This window comes from Notothenia coriiceps, unplaced genomic scaffold (assembly GCF_000735185.1).
Source record: "Notothenia coriiceps isolate Sejong01 unplaced genomic scaffold, NC01 NC01_scaffold00037246, whole genome shotgun sequence".
Lineage (NCBI taxonomy): Eukaryota > Metazoa > Chordata > Actinopteri > Perciformes > Nototheniidae > Notothenia > Notothenia coriiceps.
The window spans coordinates 4,158,268-4,166,054 of record NW_011369947.1 but is presented as its reverse complement, the minus strand read 5'-3'; positions in this window follow the sequence as shown (position 1 = coordinate 4,166,054).

Here is a 7,787-nt window from a genome sequence, read left to right as displayed (position 1 = left end):
CACTGAATATAATGTTTGAAGACACCATTGGCAAAAATAATTTAATAGTTTGAAAGTCTCCAATTTAGCTGTGAATCATTTTCTAAACAATCACTTAAACAATCAATATCCGATAAAAAAAAGGTGTAAATGCAAATGTTTATGGGAGTGTTAGTATTGATTAATACTCAAATGGAACGGAGAGAACAATTGCAGTCCTGCTCAGTAAACATTGCATACAATGACTGTGACTGTGGCCGTGAAATTGTGTGATCAACTTTCAAAAGATATTGATCCTCGAGCATGATAGCAGTCTACAAAGTGTCTGGTGAGAAAGTTTCAATTTAGCTGTTTTGTGAGTTGTGTTGAACCAGAGGTGTTTTATTGAGCGGACTGGCATACTCTACACAAAGAGGGATGAGGAAAGAATGCCTCTTGTTTCAAAAGGTTTTACACTCTTGCTCTAAGCAGCTTATCCACCTTTACACACACACTTTGTATTCCTAAGAGAATTGGGCTCAACTTCAATCCGGGACAGTCTGAAGATTGGCAGGCTAAGGTGCATGCCATGTATGTCAGTGCTCAGTGCTGTGGTTTCAGATCTGACATTGGCTTAAAATCATTGCTCCTCTTTTCCAATATCTTCATCTTTCAGCTTTGTACTTTACTTCATTGTAAAATGGAGGAGCCAAAATCGGCTTCATATGAATCCAAATAACTATTTTCTGAAAGGCTTTTCAGAGGTCTCGGGACAATTTATTTTGTGTATGTACAGTTCTTTCTAAAACCTAGATGCTCTACATCCCTACTGTGTACTGCTGCTACTGTTTACTGTAAACTCTACTTCTATTGATTGTTAGTGTAGTTGTGTAGTTTGTTTTTGACTCTCGAAACATGTTTCTGTGTATGTGCTGTTTATGTGTGTGTGGCTAAACATCAGTGCTGCAATGACATAAACATGATGTAAAGGGATGTCAAACGTCACTGGAAAATAAGAATCACTAAGTGTCAAAAAAGGGATTTGGCATCTCAGTTGAAGGTTTGAGAGGGGAACTGTCTCTCCCACTTCCAAAATCAACTTTTCTTCACTCACAGACGGAGAAAGACCACTTAAATATATTTCTGAAAAAAAATAGAGGGTTCTTTGAGAAGCCTGCTCTGATGCCCAATCAAGCAAACACACTCCACCCAAATCCCGCCCCTTCCCTGCAGCCTCGGGCAGATTCAGGCCACGCTAGGTGTAAATGCCCTCCGGGGACAGAGGGGAGCGCTATAAAGTGAAGAGTGCTGATAGGCAGACCAGCAACCAAGCCAGGGCTGGACTTGTTTTCTGCAGGTGCGTTGCAGCATTCGTTTCGTCACTTTTGGAAGGCTCAGCCGGTTCATGGCTGGTATCATCTAAAGAACAGGAAAAAGGACCAAGGCGGTTGTTATTCATTGAACAATGTTGCTTCAATGCATCACAGACAAAATAAAACAATATACAATTAATGAACTTCCATGTGTTTTAAGTGTGCCATACAAAGCTGTGAGCTATATTTGAAAATGAATACCAATTGTGGAGACTTCGTGCAATATGTGGGAGATGTTTGGGCTCATGTTTATTAAACCTTATGAAGTTGTTGCAATGAAGTCTGAGTTGCCATATGAACTTGGGTTGCTATTTCATGCTTGAAATAATTTTGTATTAAATTCTCAGGTGAGGTGCCTCTTGTGTCTGCTCGGCAGCAGTGTGTGAGCAGCCATGTGCCCTCTGCACCATGGGGAGCAGCTGAACCATGCACAGCAAAGGATAGATAGGAACCGGGCAGTTACATCATTATATAAATGTGTGTGTTTGTTGTTTGTTCAGTGTGGAGGGACATGGCAACAGTATTTGATGCTTGAATGCTTTAATTCCCATTCTTTAGAGAGCGTTTTAGAGGAATGAGCCAAAAGAAGCATGCAAGGTGTGAGGCAGCCCTGAAAGAAGCAGGTAGATAGAACATCAGGCAGGACGAGAGGAAGATGGGCGTCATCAATGTCCTAGGATCTGGCCTTGTGGATGTGTGTGTCCCATTTATACACTTTGACCGTCATAGTAAACCTCCAATTTCAGATTGGAATACTTTAAAATAATGATTTAATATTCATAAACAGTCTTTTTTTAAATGTCATATGATGGACAGGCTGTTATATATTCCCAGCGGGGCTTTTTCTGATCTTTGGGTGAGCTCCTGCTGGGAATGAGACGTCAGCATGTGGGTGATGGGTTTCAGTTCAGTGACTGGGCTAGACTCATGTATGAAGAAGACATTAAACCCCTCAATTTTCTGAGCACTGAAAATAATCAATGCTGTGCTACAGAGCAAACAGCATCTCAGTGAGGAGCGAAACAGAACAGAAAAAATGGCAATGCTTTGGATGTTTCATAAATATATGTGTATGAACATATCATTAAATTATTATTTGTTTACACCGGTCAGATTGTTTAAAGCACCTGGATTACTTATGTATTGGGTCAGAAGAAAAACACGAGTTATGTTATGGAGTACAACATGCAGTTGGAAATGACATTTAGGGTTAGTGAAAAGGTTTGAAAACGGTATAAAAATGTGAGACATGCACTTCACATTTAAAACCTCACATTTAAAGTGACACATTCATGAAAGCAATATGTTTGAAATTCATTATAAACACTAGTCAGTGTATTCAAAAATATATATCACCATGCAACATAGTCCATCAATACAATATACAAGCAATAGTAACAAGGCACAACATCTGGAGAAGCATCAGGCAGGAAGTGGAAGGACACCTCAGCTTCCAGGAAACGGCAGGACAGAACACAGAGCAGGAGACACATGTACAGATGTATGGAGGTCATACTGAAGAGAATCAAAAAAGCAGGAAGCCATACTAACCTCGTGGTTCTAATGTATTGTCTACTTTGTCGTTTACGTCAAAAACGCGGTCATGTACGCCTATAGTTTTCACACAGCTGTCTATAACAGAAAATAGGGAGAATGAGAGATCATTAGAGGTTTATGCCAAATAGGTTAGTGACATTTGAAGCCCCCCCCCACTCAGCACTGAAATTAAACATCCCAAGCAACAAAGCTCATGGCAACATTCAGATGAGGTATGAAGTGACCTGGATTTCATTTAATATGATTATATATCAACCTTTTCATGTTAAAGAAAACTTGGTGGGGAAGTTTTTGTGATAAATGAAAGGGATATGTTGGACAGTGAGCACAAGGTGATTGAGGAGGAAGTGAGGTAACCAGAGAAGTAGACGTAAACTGTTTTGATTTTCAATCCAAATGTGTACTTCAACCAGCTCGATTACAAAGCCTTGTGTTGGATGCAAAAACGTACTTGATGGTCGGACGAAAACTTTGAGCTTCAGGCATGTTTTCCTCCCGTTCTCAGCAATGGTGGAGGCTGAAAAACAAAACAAAAGACAAATATAAAGAGGATGTTAATAAAAGACTAAATGTAGCATCACATGTGTACTTTACATATTTCTGACTGTGTGTTCCCCTTTAGAAAAAGCTCTGCATGAATAGACGTTTAATAAGGACTACTTTTTTCCCTGTAGACTGAGGTAATCTATTCAGAAAAAAACAAATTGATGCTTAATGTTGACTCTTAAGAGGATTTTGTAGGGTTAGTCATGGTTCTTGTACAATTATAGCCAGAAAGTATTTACAGATGTGTTAGGAAAATGTCTCTTGGGAAACCTGAGTGCTCCGCCCACAGTTTAATTGAAGCGTTTTAGATTTAACAACTGGCAGCATCTTAAAAAGGATCGAGTACATTTGCATCCACAATGTTCGAAACTGAAAGATATCATGTTGTGCTAACACGTCGCATGTTTACTATATGTATTTTCTATCAATAACAACCTCAAAGCTCTTCTAGCGACACACAAGTCACACACTGAGGGAGAATATATGTCCTGCATGCGCGGATGGTTTGTGGTTGCTGTCAGGAAATGGATCCCTTCCTGTCAAGCCCATCGGGTGTGAATCTCTGAGTGTTAGCTACCATAGTGGTTGTATCACATCTTCTAAAAATATCTCATGCGGAGAGCGTGTTCAAGAGAGTTGTGTGTGTGTTCATGTGTGTATGTTTGTGTGTGTATTTGACCACTAATGGTGTTGTGTTGAGGCACCAGGTGCTGTCTCCTGTAGACAGAATAGGGGTCAAACACATGTCAGCTAGAGCATGGGGGCTGTGCAATGTGTGCATCCGTCATGACAGCAGGAAGAACAGTATTTAAAAATGGTATGCTATTGTCTCATGTCAGGACCTAATGCACCATATGTCCCATTATTGGGATATATTAACGCTATGTATTGGTAACTAGTTTTCATTTCCATTATCCCCTCATCTACAGAGAAATGGTGAAGTGTCCACTTATATGTCTTTCGGGCATCATTTTATGTCTTCTGTGGATCATTCCACAGCTGATGCAATGAAGCCAAACATTTCCAAAGGCTACCATTTGGGATCTGTCAACTCCTCTCTAGTGAACCTTTACCTTACCCCTCCTTTCCTTCCCCTCTCCCCCAGCTGTGTCACCCTCTCTTCTCGTCTGTCAGCGTGGCCATATCCATTCATCAAAGCTCAACTGACTCGGCTTCATCATATTTTACAGCACACAGCTAACAATGCGTGCACATACGCCCATGCATACAAGATGCAGATTTTAATGTCTACCTGTGGTGTTCAACGTCTTCTTAAATAACAGTATTTATGTACAATACTCTGATCTCTTTCTCTCGGTCTGCAGAATGTTTTACATTCAAACATGTTTGTAGACATTGCTGCAGTCAATGTTCCAGCATATATTTTATGTTAAGGCCGTCTCTGGAGCCGTATGTTCATTAAGATAATTATTGACTAATAACTTTGGAAAAGGGTAAGAAAAGATGGAAATCAAATCCTTTCTTTCATGCTCTGTACACCCGATTTAACCTGAGATCAAGATGCCACTTTTTAATTAAAAGCATTTTGCGTACTCTTTCAATAACTTCCTCTGTGCAGAACCTTCTTTACAGCTCATCAAGCTCTCTCTCTATCCCTCACAACCTCGCCGTTACATGCTAATAATGTTGTCGCTTCATCAGCTATTTCTTAGTTATGTGTCAGTGTGTAAGCTAGGTGACTCAAGATCAGATGCCCTTTTTCACAGCTCAGTTCATATTCAGCAGATGCAGAGAGGGAAGAAAGAGAAGGCAGTAGAGAAAGGGGGCCTTATTATTTCGGTGTGGAGGCAGCCGATGACACACTAATGAACCTTGACCACAGCCGCTCACCCACTCAGTCATGTATACACACCAGTACCCACACAATTTATGTCACTCTTCTTATTGCTCCACTTCTCCTTCCACCACAACTTAATTCACCCATATTTAATGTGCGCACACAATGGGCAAGCACACATATACACATACATCTCCAGATGTCTTATCTTCATCATTGTGGCAGGCAGAGCTGAGTCGCAGAGCTGAGTCGCAGCCATCGACACCAGCCACTTAGCAAAGGCAGCTGATCATTACAGAAGTATGGCCCCGATGAAAATGGCAAGAAGCATATGGGAGTCTGCCATGATGACAGTGGGTGAAGCTGTTGTGATGTTTAGAGATGTGGCTATATCACGCTATCCACCTCCTACACACACAGAACAATGGATAAAATGTGCGAGTGAAAAAATATCAAGATTGTGTTATAAAACTACCTTTCACCAATTGTAAATTCATATTTACACTGGAATTCATTCCTTGATCATTTGCAGGAAAAGTATAAGGCTTAAACTCCTTTGTGACAAATCAACTAAATCAATTCAACTGAACTTGGATGTTGCCATTGTGTTGGCATGCTGCAGATAACTGATGTGCGTTGCTGTACATTTTAGACTACAAAAGAAAGATTAAGGTTTGGCTCTATATTCCTTTCTTGCTAACAGCTCTTCATACTGGTGTGTTTGATGAGGATCCCTGCACCCGGGACCAAACTGTCCGCGACAGCGCCTGTTTATTTTGGATTAACATGCTGCTGAGGGCCAGCTTATTGTTCTTGCAGGCTGTAACATCAACACCTACTATTCTGGTTCCCATCAGGCAAGCAGCCTCAACCATCAATCCATCCAGCCTGAGCAAGTGGCTGCTTTGAAGGACAGAGGCCCTGAAAAGATGTCCCAGAGACCGGAGGGGGAGGAAGGCGGTGGGGAGGGGGGAGGCGAGGTCGGGTTACTCCTCCAAGCCCTGTCCCCTGGCTAGTAATGGCTGGTCCCCTCAGTACATTGCATTATGCATCAGCATTAAGGCAAATGGAATGAAGCAGAATCCAATTACGGCAGAACAAACAGGTGGGCTCAGTGCGGCTTAGGCACAGTATTGTTTCAATCACAGCCCAAGCCAAGTTTTATTGCAACTGTAATGTTATCTGGAAAACACATTTCCGTTGCCTTTCAATGAAAGATTCAACAGCACATTCCAGACATGAGGACATAAAACATGTGTCTGTAGGGATGGGAATCTAAAGCTAAGTTTATGCTGGCTAAATGCAGTAGATGATATCATGGCAGGATATTGAATTCTGAACCATCATTTAGGAGGTGCAATGGCTCTGCTGTAAAAGAACACTGCGAAACTACGCAGTTCCTTCTTTTGACAACTATGTTTAAGAATCAATCCATTGAGACTACTGATGCCAAATCTCAACAAATCTGATAACATACTGTGACAACCAACGGTTAACTTTTGATATAAAAGTATTTTTCAGCGAAGAACCCCAGCTCTCTAAAGTCATGTATCCCATGATGTGAAAATGCCAAATTATAGCATCATGTTAGCATGCTTCTAGTCGGCAACAGGCCTCCAGCTGGTTTTAATAATGGTGCTCTAATCCTTTGATCCCTGCTTAATTTTTAGGATGGGGCGGGTTAAACAGAATGCCCTGCAAAGTTGTGTCCAGCGATGAGCATTCCTAGCGAGCTAATTCTGCCAGCGCTCTGAAAAAAAAGCCGCTGGCCTTGTCTTTGATTCACTGATATTACTCATGTGGATTTTAGGTCCAGGAGTCTGAGTTTACTTAAACCGGTGTCCAAGAGAGCGGACACACATTAACAAAACATAAAAACACATGCAAAGCTCCTTTTCAGAACATTTGTGCCATCTACCCTCGTCTCCAACCATTTAATTAGACAGTTTGCAGCCAGAACACATCCCTTCCATTCTGTGTACAGAAATCACTGCCGGGATTCATTAAAGTCTCCTTCGCTCTCAGGTTGTGGAATCAGTCAACAAAGACAATGTTAAATAAAAAACACCCAGAGAAAACCTTGAATATAAGAGAATAGTGGGAGTTTTAGACAGAGAAATAGAGAGAAAATATTTGTATGACCCCTTCAATAGGTAATATTAACTGCAACACCGTCCAAAGTAATTTTTTTAATGCCTACACACACATACAGTGCAGTTCATGTGAATTTAAATTATTTTCAGATGTACTCGAAATTACTGAATGTCCTTCACAAAAAGTCCTTTCCACATTCAAACAGTTAGCACACATTCTTACCAAGACATCTTGGAACGAGGGAAAGAATACAAACTGTATGTGTGGTTGTATGCCCACACAAAATGTGCGCGTGTAAGAAGATGGAGGGGACTATCCACTGAAGAGGCTCATTAACCAGATGCTACCACAGCGAACACACAATAGGAGGGAAGGAGGAAGCTGGGAGGAGCAGTGAAAGAGGAGGACTTAGATTCATGCAGCCGAGGGAACATAAACTGTCCCCCCTGGTGATATCTGGC